General features: G+C 42.7%; 1 protein-coding gene across 1 annotated transcript in view; it reads right to left on the bottom strand.

The window, feature by feature from the left end:
- The window catches only part of FBLN2 (fibulin 2), a 123,879-nt gene extending 110,280 nt beyond the window's left edge, over positions 1 to 13,599 (bottom strand). The window contains 1 exon segment of the mRNA XM_033140856.1: positions 13,508 to 13,599. The gene's annotated coding sequence lies outside the window, so the exon portion shown is untranslated.
- Between the last annotated feature and the right edge of the window lie 232 nt (positions 13,600 to 13,831).

Genomic DNA, 13,831 nt, shown 5'->3' with positions numbered 1-13,831 from the left:
AGTTTGTAACCTGAAGTGTTTGTAACCTGAGGCGTTTGTAACTTGAGGTACCACTGTATCTGTTGTTACCAAGCAGGGCCGTCTTAAAGGGATCGGCCACCGTGGTGCAACGATCCCTCGGCGCCCCCGGCGTGCCACCTCTCCACCCACCTCCCTCCCGCACTGGCCGCCCCTCGGGAGGGGGGGTGGGTGAGCGGGGGATGAGGGGTGTGGCACTGGAGCGGCGCGGGGCTTTGCGCGCCCTTCCCAGTGCTCCAGCTGGGATTCCGGAGGGCGGCCGGCTTGCAGTTCGATCGCCCGCCGGCACGCGAGCGCCCACCTGCCCGCCCGTGGGGGCGGGGCGGGTTGGGGAGGGGGCGCCCGGTATGCCAGCGGGCTCGCGGGGGCGCCCCTGGGGGGCCCGGCGCCCTGGCACACCGTGCCACCCAGCATCTATGACGAGACGGCCCTGTTACCAAGCTCACACATTACACAGAAACATGCATGCAAACACGTCACCACAGAGACATGATTTCTCAAGATTTCGGTTCTAGAGTCATGGTATACCACAGGGATGTTGCCTTCCACTTCAGGTAAAAATAGGAACACAGAAATATGTTTATTAGCTGTTTTCAGCAAACCAAGACTGTTCCTGAAACTGTTGAATTTCATGTTGGGAAATATCAGCATCAAAGCCCAGCATCCAGAAATCTTCCATAGTATGTCAGTCTTGGTAGTCCACCCTGAATTGTCAATTATACTTAGTGGTTTCACCTTCTGCTATAGTCATATTTCCAAAATAACAGATAAGATTTGGTTCAAGTCTGATAATGAACTCTGAAAAAATCAGGGGACATTTGTATCACAATAAATCTCACTACAAGAGTACTTGCTATTTATTGTAATAAATTGTCCGTCAAAGTTGTCTAGACAATGCCATTTCCATGATTAACAGTCAAATTTGATTGCAGTATACAGTAACATGTTAATTGCACCATATTTTGCCTTCTCCATATTAATCTCCAGCATGTTTTGGTTGCATTTCTATGATTTTGCACTCTCCGACAGCAAGAGACTGATTGCTGCAGAAAAAGATGGAGTCTGTTAATGTGCTTAAGTGTTGATCTTCAAAATACTCATGAAGCATCTAAGAACTCTAGTTCTCCAGAGGATAAGATGCCAGTCATACCATTTTTTCTAGCCTGGTTGGTGGTCTTGTAATGTGGGCAAATACACATCAGGCTTTTTTTACATTTTTAAAAATCTTTTTTGTGTTTCACAAAGAATGACCCCTGCTGCTTTTCCAATAACACTTTTCAGAGCAATTTAAATGTATTAAACTGGTTCCTTTTCTGTGCTGCACTCACATACCTGTTACACTTCCTTAGATAAAAGGTAGTATTTAACAACCAATTAACTACTCTCCTTGTGCAACGTCATCCTTTAAAAGATGAAATCTTCAACCTGTTATTTCTTTTTAGAGAAAAGATGCATTTGGCTTCTGAGTGATAAATATAGATATAGAACAACTCCTGGTCTTCACATCTCTGCTTACCCATATAGTTGGGACCGGTCCTACCATTAGATATAGTGAGGCGGCCGCCCCTAAGTCATCTGATTTGAGATGTCATGAAATAGTAAATTAAATAACCAGCAATTTGCTGCTAAGTGGGATGATCTGTCTCAGGAGCCAAAATAACTTGGCTGGCCTTGGGCATTATGCACCATGACTTGGAGATGGGGAGACTATTGCTGTTCTGCTTCAAGGAGCAAGTAACATGAGCTGCACACCTTCCAGCCTACTTTCCTTGACAGTATCTGCTCTCCATTAGACAGCAAACTCTGGCACTAAACATAGATACTGTGCCTTTACTTAAGAACACAAGAAGGACCCTTCAAAGTCCTGCATTCTAGTCTCACAGTAACCAATAAAAAGCAAGCAGGACACAACCGCAATAACCCTTTCCTACCATGATTCCCAGCAACTGATGGTTCAAAGCATTCTGCCTCTGATACTGGAGGCAGCACAAGGTCATCATGGCTAGTAGCCGCTGACAGTCTTATCCTCCATAAATTTATCTAATCTCCTTTTAAAGTGATCCAAGTTGGTGGCCATTTTGCGGAACCCAATTCATAGTTAAATTCCGCAGTTTAACTATGCATTGGGTGAGTTGACATAGCAGCTGAATGGGTTAAATTGTTTCTTGGAAATTAAGATGTGGCATTAATGCATGTGGCTTTTCCACTCACACCAGCAGCTTGTCTAGTTTACTATGAAACTCAATTGACAAAACAAACTTTCCTAATAATAATATATAAATACCAATTAATGTCATTTAGCTGGAGGTGAAAAATTATTGTTTTAATGCAGGACAAGCTGAAGCATGTCTTTGAAATACTCAAGACTGAAATGTTAATCACTACCGCAGATTTCAAACAAATTGCATTCAGACAAATGTTTCAGGAAGAGGGGAGTTTTTTTAATGACACAAAACCCAAACATGCTGAGAAACAGTACTTTCTAGTTTTCCTCCAGGAATGGAAGCAAAATCTTTGAAACTGAAGCTTAAATCTGTCATGCTGTTAATGAGTCTGCAACCATTAACCATCAGTCAAAAACTTGTACAAAATCTCTCCGTAAAAGATAATGAAACTAATTTGATTCATTAAGATACATAGATGAATGGCTTTCTCTTTGATGTAAAACGCTGCCATTCAGAAATAACAGTATCACCAGCTGCAGAGGTTTCTCCAACAGATTCTCCCATATAACTCATGTTTGCTTTTCAGTGTGCTGCACTTTGAATAAAGAACTGTGTGAAGTTGTCATGAGGGATTTAAACTATGGTGTCAACAATATGCAAACATCTCCCAGTTCTATCCCTCTTTTCCATCAGATGCCAAGGAGGCAGTATGAAACCTTCACAAGGGTTTAGAAGCTGGGAGGGGGGGGAAGGCTGAATGCGGGCTAGCAAATAAAGGTTTAAGTCCCGTTCAGAGTAGACCTACCAAAATTAATAGACCCAAAATTAATGGCGTACCTTCCAACACTGGAGTGAGGAAAATTAGGACACAACCTTGAAGGAGGACATTCCTCCTCTCACTCTAGCTCCCCTCCATTGCATCTTTGTGCACTGCCTTCAGCCACTGCTGCCACGGTCACTGCCACCGGTGACGTCAGTGTGGTGCTGGCTTCTGGAAGTATGTTGGCTGGAGAGGCACAGTGGAAGGAGGAAGAACAGTGGTGATGGGGGGGTGAGCAAGGTAAGTTTTGCTTCTGTCTTTTGGTCCTGCACTCTGGTGTGAGCCAATTTACTTGTGCCACAGCATGGGGTGGGGAAAAAATGCACAGCCAGAGCACAGGAGCAAAAAATGGGACACCTGGGATTGGGGTCAGAAGCCAGGGCAGCTTCTGTAAATCTGGAATGTCCCACTTTAAATGGGACAGTTGCGCAGTATGTAATGGACCCAAGAAGGATTCTTTGCTACACTATCGAATCCTACACTACAATCCAGAAATTTCCCATTATCAGAACTGATCTGAATTCTAAACACTCTGGACTCTGCCTCTGTCATATAATCTCCTCCCTGTGTTTCTAGTGTACATGGAGAACACCAGCTAGCTACATCCCAGACATTTTATGCTGTGAACCACCTTGAGATCATCAGATGAAGGGCAGTATACAAATTAAATAGATGAGAAGAAGAGGAAGAGGAAGAGGAGGAGGAGGAGGAGGAGGAGGAAGAAGAAGGAGGAGGAGGAGAAGAAGAAGAAGAAGAAGAAGAAGAAGAAGAAGAAGAAGAAGAAGAAGAAGAAGAAGAAGAAGAAGAAAAAATTGGTGGTGGTGGTGGTGGTGGTGTTACTATTGTTACTATTATTTGTGCTCTGGACATGGTCCCCGATAGAGGCACATTTTGATGAATGTATGAAAAAGGCTGGCACACATTCAGGAAACATCTGGAGAGAATCTTGTGAAATGGTCTTCTCTCCATAAAATAATGGAAGTAGTATGGTGGGCACAACATTGTAATATTTATTCAGGAATTGTGGAGACATTCGTGACCACTGTATCAATCTTTCTGGGTCTGTTGCTCTCCATTCTTCCCCACTTTTAAGATTCTTCCCAGTTCTTTAACAGACATTTTCCACCATAACAGAACAACTTTAGATGTGCACAAGGGTTTGGATATACCAAACAGGGCTTAAAAAATAAAAACTTTCCCCCTTTGAAGTGGGACTTTATTCCAAATCATGTTTATTTAGAAGTGATTGAAGGGTGCAGTTGTTTCTTCAACTTTTGTATGGTGGAAACCTTCTACACAATCATGTTCACTTTTCTTTCCTTCATCTTACATGCTTTCTGAGGATAAGACTGACAAAAGGAGTGTCTTAACTCAATGTATACAGGGAGAAAAGATCAAAATGTTATGTGCTTTACAGTGGGAGTACCTCTCTCCTTGGAAAGCAACCAACTGAAGAACCGTTGGAAGCATTCTACAACCTATTCAGACTTGTTTCTGGGGTGGGAAGTGCGGGGCAAGATCTTGGTGACAAATTTTATTTTTAAGCTGCTTAACTTTACTGGAATTTAAAATATTGTCTTCCCCCTATATTGTGTTACAGCAAAGCTTCAGGATCACCCAATCCAAAACACACACACACACACACACACACACACACACAAATTGGGGAAAGGGTTTTAATGGCCATGTTAGAAACTCAGATACACAGTCATACCTCGTGTTGCGTTAGGTTCGTGTTGCGTCTTTTCGGCTTGCAAACGCAGCAAACCCGGAAGTGTATACTTCCAGGTTTCACAGCACGCGCAGAAGTGCTCTATTTGCACAGAAGCGGCACTCTAATTGCGGACTTTTCGCGGTGCGAACGGCACCCCGGAATGGATCGTGTCTGCAACTAGAGGTACCACTGTATAAGCTAATCACCAAATGGCTCCTTAAACCTAGACTATGTTTGCCACAACGGAATGTCTAGGTGCCTTTTTCTGCTGTGGAATTTGTTATTATTATTACTATTAATTTCATTTCTATACCACTCTGTATTCTAAAGAAAAAAACTGAAAGTGGTTTACAGCACAATAAAATAAATAAATAAATAAATAAAGCAATAAACAAACAAAACAGTCCAGAATAAATCAAATTCAAGCTTCAAGAAAAATATATAGATCCTTCTCTAAGTAACATTTTTCTTTTCCTATATTTATTTACCTACAATGATAAATCTGCCCCATAACAGACGTACAGTGGTGCCTCGCAAGACGAAATTAATTTGTTCTGCGAGTGCTGTCGTATAGCGAATTTTTCATCTTGTGAAGCACCAATGGGAGAATAGCGGTTTGACGGGGGGGGGGGGGAATCGGAAATTTTTCCGTCTTGCGAGGCAAGCCCATTGAAAAATTCGTCTTGCGAGACAGCCTTCTGCTAGCGAATGCCTTTCGTCTAGCGAGTTTTTCGTCTAGCAAGGCATTCGTCTAGCAGGGTACCACTGTACTCTAGGAAGCCAGGGTGATATAGTGGTTAGAGTAGGGGTGGGCAACCTAAGGCCCGTGGGCCGGATGCGGCTCAATTGCCTTCTAAATCCGGCCCGCTGACAGTCCTGGAATCAGCATGTTTTTACGAGTAGAATGTGTCCTTTTATTTAAAATGCATCTTTGAGTTATTTATGGGGCATAGGAATTTGTTCATCCTTCCCCCCCCCCCAAAAAAATAGTCTGGCCCACCACATGCTCTGAGGGACAGTGGACCGGCCCACGGCTAAAAAAGGTTGCTGACCCCTGGTTTAGAGCGTTGGCCTATGGCCTGGGAGATTGGGTTCAAATCTCCACTCTGTCATGAAGCTCACCTTGGGCCGGTCACAGTCTCTTAAACTACCTCAAAGGATCATTCTAGGGATTAACTGAGGAGTGGGGTGAACCATGTACTCCTTGAAGAAAAAGGTGGTATACATGAAATAAGCTCATCTGCTTACCTGCTTAAGAAAGCTGGAGGGCTCAGCCAGATGGAGATGTCAGTCACCAATCTGGCATTCAGAGACCTCCAAGTAGTTGAAATTGGACCAGCACCAGTGGCAAAATGAGAATTTAATGAAAATCTATGTTATGCACTTACCTGGGGCTATTGCAGACCAGGACACGTGATGGGAACTATCTTAGAGATGCCTAGCAGATTTACTATTCACAGAACATCAGGCTTTCATCACTTACAAGAAACTGCTTTTGAAAGTTAGTCTTCAAAGCCGGGTGCCACGTGACACATGGGGGTAAGGAAGTAATGCTTGTGAATTACAAGCTACAAAATTGTGGGTCCGTCTGGTGGTTAAGACTGCAATTCTAACCCCAGTTTCCTGGGAGTAAGCCCCATTGAATTCAATAGGACTTACTTCTGGGTAGACAGGTTAGGAATGCATTGTGACTAACCTTTGGGAAAGAGCCAATATATATAGGTTGCATCATTATCTTAATTCAATTTGCAAACCCTTGAGGTCTGGGTTTTTGTATACTACATGGAATCTATGCACAGTAATTGCAAAGGCCAGTCTTTCTGGGAATTTGGGGAAAATACTTACAGTCACATTATGCCCTTGATGTATTTGTGTGGTTGTCAGGATCTTAATGAGCTTGGAGCTTGCATACCAGATTTCCTCCATCAACCAGAATCACATTAGAATATCTGTTTTGGTTTCTTTTGTAAATTATATATTATGTTCCCTTATTACCACAGGAAGTTATTGTGGTCTTTTCCATAAGTAACATGTGGCTTACAAACCAGTCCTCTACCAAATGGGTTGTGCTGTACTTTATTAAAAAATGAAAAGAAAAGGCTAAAGGGAAGGCCCTTGTCCATCAAATGTTGTATTGCTGTGGCTCGTCTCATTGCCCCAAGTTGTACTATTTCCTGCTCAAACATAAATACCAGATGAAACAGACTGAAAGGAAGGAGCGAGCACTTAAGCACAAGTCTGAACATGGGTCCAAATGTTCTGTGCAAATCGGGTTCTACCTTGAGTAAGAGCACGTGTTGCGGTCGGGGCCTGGCAAGACACTAAATTGTCCTGTGGGAGTGGCTGGACGCTGGCCTTAGTTAGGATTGGGTCAGGCGGAGTTACTGGGCAAAGTTAGATGTAACAATTTGTGATGGGCAGGCCAGCGTCCTTTATAATCCTCTGCACGCAGGATGATCCCTCTCTTGGCTTCGAGCTTCGGATCACCCGCCCCCCGCCCCTGTTTTCATAGGCCTCTGCTTTGACCTTGCAACTGCCTGTCATGGGGTCGTCTGCTTTGTGGCAGGGGCCCAGTATGAATTTTTCCATCTGGCTGATTGGCTGTTGCCATTTGGTTTTCGCCTACTGGAGTAGCAACTTGTCACAACTTGTAAGGTTGGCGGTTAGGCATTGGTTATGTTTGGATTGCTCGGATGGTGTGGCCCCACCTCCGCAATCATGTTTATGTTGGTACGGGAATTCCGTTAAAGGAATCCGGCGGCTCTTTTGCTTGTCCGAACCCCCGGTCGGGGGCTAGGGCCATGGGCAGAGCCCCCGGGACCGCTGGGGAGGGGGAGGTTCCGTCCCCAGCCTCCTTAACTCTACCCAGCGGCATTCTCCCGACAACGCTGACTGGAGGTCAGCAGCTGTCCGGTCGGACATATAGTCTGAACCAATGCCTACGCAACCACTCACCTAATTTGTATTTTAAATAAAGTTGTGGCCTAAATTATTGCCAAAAACCCAAACAAAATTAATGTCTCTGTGTCTAATCTTTTGGGGGGTGGCTTGAGGACCTCGACACGCAATACCTATTTCTAGAACCTAACTGCAGAGCAATTCTTAAACATTTCACTACATGAAGAAATATGACTCGTATCCAACACCCATTTCTTAATCACTTGGTCTGTGCAGCCCAAAAAGCTTGGCCTTCTATATTTATCCTTATTTCTTCTCCTGGGGCCAGAAAAGTGATCCCAAGCACCCCCTAATATCACAAAATCTTGTTTAAGATGAAATTGGCTGTTTTAGGAATCTTGCACTATCTTGTACGCCCTTATAGCCAGGAAGATTCTTCTAGATGCCTTCCTTATCCTACTAAAAATTTTTTAAAAAATTGTCCAGTAGCACCTTAGAGACCAACTAGGTTTATTCTGGGTATAAGCTTTCATGTGCATGCACACTTCTTCAAGCTTCTAAGGTACGCGGGTGGGGCTGTGGTCTAAACCACAGAGCCTAGGGCTTCCCAATCAGAAAGTCAGCCGTTCGAATCCCCGTGATGGGGTGAGCTCCCATTGCTTGGTACCTGCTTCTGCCAACCTAGCAGTTTGAAAGCACGTCAAAGTGCAAGTAGATAAATAGGTACCGCTCTGACGGGGAGGTAAACGGTGTTTCTGTGTGCTGCTCTGGTTTGCCAGAAGCAGCTTAGTCATGCTGGCCACATGACCCGGAAGCTGTACACCAGCGCCCTTGGTCAATAAAGCGAGGTGAGCACCGCAACCCCAGAGTCATCTGCGACTGGACCGAACGGTCAGGGGTCCCTTTACCCTTTACCTTTAAGGTGCTACTGGACATTTTTTAAATTTTTTAATTTATTTCGACTGCATCAGACCAACATGGCTACCTACCTGAATCCTTCTCCTACAGTTGTTGATTTTCTGGGGCAGGACCATTGTGCCAAAGTCCGCATCTAGCTTTGACCCTTGTTGACTTTACAGATCCGAACAGTCCACAAAGAACTGTATCAAAAAGCCATATTTCAACAACAGTTAGCTCCAACAGATTTTAACTCATCACCAAGGAACCTTAATATCATTTTGTCAAAGCCTAGTCTCAAGATTGGACCTAAGTGACAGGACTACACAGCAAAACCACAGCAGTAACATTCAACCAGAGGTCAGCTGGCCAAGATAAGCCTCACATGCCCCAGTCAGCTGTGGGTAGGCTGACCCATTAATATCATAGGGTTTGGGTGTGGTCAGGGGACAGAGCTTGACAAGAGAGAGAAACTCCTGTGTAAAATCTGTCATGGGCCAGTAAGGTTTTCCAAGTCTGACTTCTAGATTAAGCTTCCATTCAGGATAGAAGGGAGATGCAGTTATTGGTCATTCCAAAACGCCTTACTACACAGCTGTCAGGAAAGCTATGAGGCATACAAGCAAGTTGATCTCTGGAGCAACATTTCACTGCCCTATTTAGTTAAAGTCCTCTAGACAAGTACAACCCCAAATGTATGATACAATATCCATACCACTTGGCATAAATGGGTGAAGGCAAGTCATCTGAGCATGGTAGCCACTCCGTGAAATGTTCTACTTTTGTCAATTCCTCATTCCTTTGAAAACAAGCAACTTCTTATTCATTTTCCAGTAAAGGAAAATTATCAACACAAGCGGGATTAAGCAAGGGAATATAACTCATTATTACAAGGAAGGAAGAAAATGAGCTAATGCTCAAGCAATCCACTCACGTTGCCCACAGTCCGTAGACAACAGATAACAGAGCCAGTAAAAATTAATGCAACAGAAGGAAGCATGAAGAAACAACTGACATGAAAAGAAAGGCAGTTTCAATCTGATAGAAAGCACCATATGTTATCAATAAAATTAATACTCTATATATGTCTGCAACACATCTTCTTCCCCAGTGATAAGAATCAAACATTTGTTCTAGATTACATTTTGATTTATTAGAATCACAGTATAGACAGTGATCACTGATAGGGAGGGAGGGAGCCCAGGGTGGGGCCCAATATATATAACTCAGAGTTTGCTGCCCTTCCATGACACCTCAAAGCACTCTAGCTAATGGTAGGACGAGCCCTTTGAGGACCTGATGTGGCTCTTTAGTGGAAGTGGAAGGCCTAAGTGGACACTTTCACCCATTACATAAATATATAAATTGTTTGATGGGTCCATTCATAGCCTGGGGTACACAGATGGTTGGGGGGGTTGGGTTATGCTGGCCTATAAAATGTTAAATATTACATATTTTGAACCCTTAGCTGCAATACCATTCTAGCTAGGTGTTGAGGAAATGTCAACACCCAGTAAGACCTCAGTTTATGAGCACCCACCAGGCAGCTGTAGCCAATATGATGCTCTCCCGATGTAATTGGACTCCATTCCCCATCATCCCAGCCAACCTGGTCAGTTTTGAGGGGGAAAGGGAGCTGTAGTTCAGTAACATCTGGAGATCAGCTTCTACACAAGAAAGTAAACAGGTGGCCCTTATTCCTATCTTTGAACAAACCAACCTCCTAGGTCTTTGGTCCAATCTAGTAGGGCACTTTTTACATTTTTGTATATTTTTAACTCAGCTGATATATATTGGGCTGGCTAGGGCTAAACTCTAGCCAGTTTGGTCAACAAATGCAACAATTAGCCTCATATACAGATGTATTTCTATAAATAAAGAACATCTGGGTTTTTTGGCTGCGTGTAATAGATCATTAGTTTCTAAGCTTATTATCCTGGTCAGTGACCACTGTTCTCCACTGTCCTATGGGTACTTGGTGTTTTGTGCCTTGCTGTTTGTGCCTATCTGACAAAAATAGCACATTAAGTGTACACAATGCCATTGGATTGGGTAGTGTTTGAGGTACAGAACCACAAACAGCCCTTTTTCAAGACCGAATTTAAATTCTTTGAATTTATCTTGTTTACTTTACACAAACCCTGTTACTTCCATACAGATGGATACGATCTGTCAAAGACTTGGAACATTTTATCCCATAGCAGAACTTGTTTAAACTACCATCTGTTCTTTCTAGATGGGCACAATAGGACCAGGAACTATTTACCATTCCATAAATTAAGAACAGAATTTGGACAGCTTCTTACAAAAATGAGGTAAGGAATGAATCGGATGACTTCTGCTAGCACATCCTTCATAAGAAAACAATATTAGGAGTTGTCTTTTTGTCTCTTGGTAAAGAAGTCATATACTGCTTAAGATGCACAGGGATAGCTACTGTGACTTCTTCAATGGAGATAGCTGACCCTCAATCTGTTAGGCATTATGATAGTATATCGCAGGCAGAGATTTATTAGTATGTAACACTACTGTGGGTTAAACCACAGAGCCTAGGGCTTGCTGATCAGAAGGTTGGCAGTTTGAATCCCCGTGACAGTGTGAGCTCCTGTTGCTCGGTCCCAGCTCCTGCCCACCTAGCAGTTCGAAAGCACGTAAAAAGTGTAAGTAGATAAATAGGTACTGCTCCGGCGGGAAGGTAAATGGCGTTTCTGTGCACTGCTCTGGTTCACCAGAAGCGGCTTAGTCATGGTGGCCACATGACCCGGAAGCTGTACGCTGGCTCCCTTGGCCAGTAATGCGAGATGACAGTTTAGAGAAGAAGAAGAAGAAGAAGAAGAAGAAGAAGAAGAAGAAGAAGAAGAAGAAGAGGAGGAGGAGGAGGAGGAGGAGGAGGAGTTTGGATTTGATATCCCGCTTTATCACTACCCTGAGGAGTCTCTGAGTGGCTAACATTCCCTTCTTTCCCCACAACAAACACTCTGTGAGGTGAGTGGGGCTGAGAGACTTCAAAGAAGCGTGACTAGCCCAAGGTCACCCAGCAGCTGCATGTGGAGGAGCAGAGACGCGAACCCGGTTCCCCAGATTACGAGTCTACTGCTCTTAACCACTACACCACACTGGCTCTCACAAAGGTCTGGATACCTATTTCATATCAGTATGTGAACTTTGGCCTGTCTCACCTTTTCTCATAGCTGCATGGTCCTATCTTCAGTGTCCATTCTCTCTTACAGATTTTCTCCCACCTGATTCTTCTAGCTCTGACCTTTTTTCTCATTCTTTTATGTTTCTAAGTATTCCAACTATCTTATTCAACTCCATCCTGGATATGCTGCTTTATGAGCCCACTGCCCCCTTCTTTCTTAGGGTCTCACTCCTTTGAAACCCCCTTTTCCCCAGACCTTGATTTCCTTTGCCATTCTCTAGAATTAGGGCAGCGGCTCTCTGCCCAACACACATTTAATACAAGGACAGCTCAGGCAATTGCTGACAAAAGCTTCACTTCCCCTATAAATTGCTTTAATGCCTTATAATATAGATGATTAATTCCCTTATATTCTGATGCATCTGTTATATTGTATGCAAGAAACACATGTGAATGCACAAAATGCTCCTTTTCTGCTTCTTACCAATGTAGACACACACACACATCAATATCATCCATTCACAATGGGTTCTAACATTGTCTCAGCTCCTGGAGGATTAGGTGAAGTTTAAAAAGGGGGGGAAATGTGCTCAGACACATTGTATCAATAGACCTCATGATTAACCAGCAATAGGACTTGCAAAACAATTATGTCTTTCATTTGTCTTCTACATAATGCAGACAATTACTCCATTCTAAAAAAAGAAATATCAGATTGGAAGAGAATCTATTCATCAAAAGATTGCAAATACACACACTCTCTCTTTGCTAAAAGCAAAAGGAAGGCAGCAAATCGATTCATTGTTATGGTCTTCTTAGGGACAACTGTTCATCAGAGTGAACATGCGATTTCTGTAAGCAGTGTTAATGAGAGTCGTGCGAGTTACATTTCATCACATGCCACAGTGAAAATGTAATCCTTATTAAGAGAAGACTGGTGCTTGGAGTATGCTGTATCTCATAGCATGTTTCCTAATGCAGCAAAAAAAAACCCTAAACACAGCTAATTTTGATTGATCTGAAGTGATTTAGCTATCATCATCAACTGAAAATACTACCCCCTTGCTTACTCTGCACTCTTTGTAGCTGTTGTGATTCTTTAAGAATTCACAACACAAGAAATTCTGCAAAGAAATGACTGCTCCCAAGCATTTTTCATCACACGAGCCAATGGAATGAGGAAAGGAAAAAAGCTCATGAAGCACTCGACACTGTCAGAACCTAAATTATTCTCTGATATTTTGTAACACACGCAATCAGCTTTTATAAGGGCCTGACCCTGTCAGTCTCATATGGCTCACATTCAATCTGTCACACTGAATCACAACTCCTCCTTGATTTGTACTAACAAAAGCAGACTTTCTCTAAGAATGTAAAGTTTAAAAGACGTTGCTTAATTCAGCCCAAAGGCCAGACGTAGCATCTAAAGCAATTGCTTCTCATTAAAAAGAATGCATAAACCAATTCAAGATGTAATTAATACAAATACTTCTTTTTGCATCTGAGATACCTTGCAGAAAATTAGATTGCAAAGACTCCGTGTGCAACCTTCACCATAGTTTTTACAGTCAATAGCTAAAAATACCCACTAAATCATTTTACATCTGCTAAAAGTTTTCAAACCTTGTCAGACAGAACAAACTTAACAATAACTTTAAATGCTGAGAGTTAAATCTTAAGAACAAAGCCTAGGAATAAAGAGGACAGCAATATATACTTTTAGAACCAGCAAATCACAATATGTAGCAAAACCAAGGCTAAACCAAGAGATTTTTAAAATTCTTATGCATTAATAAACCTAATAGATGCATTTAGTTAACTATTACAATGCACATGTGTGTAGATTTACAGACCTGTGACTATAGTTACAGTTTCTTATAACCTTTTGTCTCCAGTCATATTACTGGTCCTCTGTTTCCAAGTGCTGCTTTCAACTCACATCCATTCCAAAGGAACTGCCTAGATTTTGTGGTGTAATCTGAGCAGGGAAGTACCATGTGCCTATGATACGGTTAATTCACTTTTTACCTCCCTCTGATGTGCAACGGGGTGAGGGGAGAGCACAAAAATGGAAATACTGTTTTTCTGCTCAGCAGGATTTAGAAATTAACAGCAGCATATTTATATGTGGCCATTTTGGATTTTTTGTGTTTTATTGTGCATTTAAATAGATTCAC

The sequence above is a fragment of the Lacerta agilis genome, chromosome 2 (genome assembly GCF_009819535.1).
Source record: "Lacerta agilis isolate rLacAgi1 chromosome 2, rLacAgi1.pri, whole genome shotgun sequence".
NCBI lineage: Eukaryota > Metazoa > Chordata > Lepidosauria > Squamata > Lacertidae > Lacerta > Lacerta agilis.
Note: the sequence above shows the minus strand (reverse complement) of the source record. Positions and strands in the feature narration are given on the sequence as shown.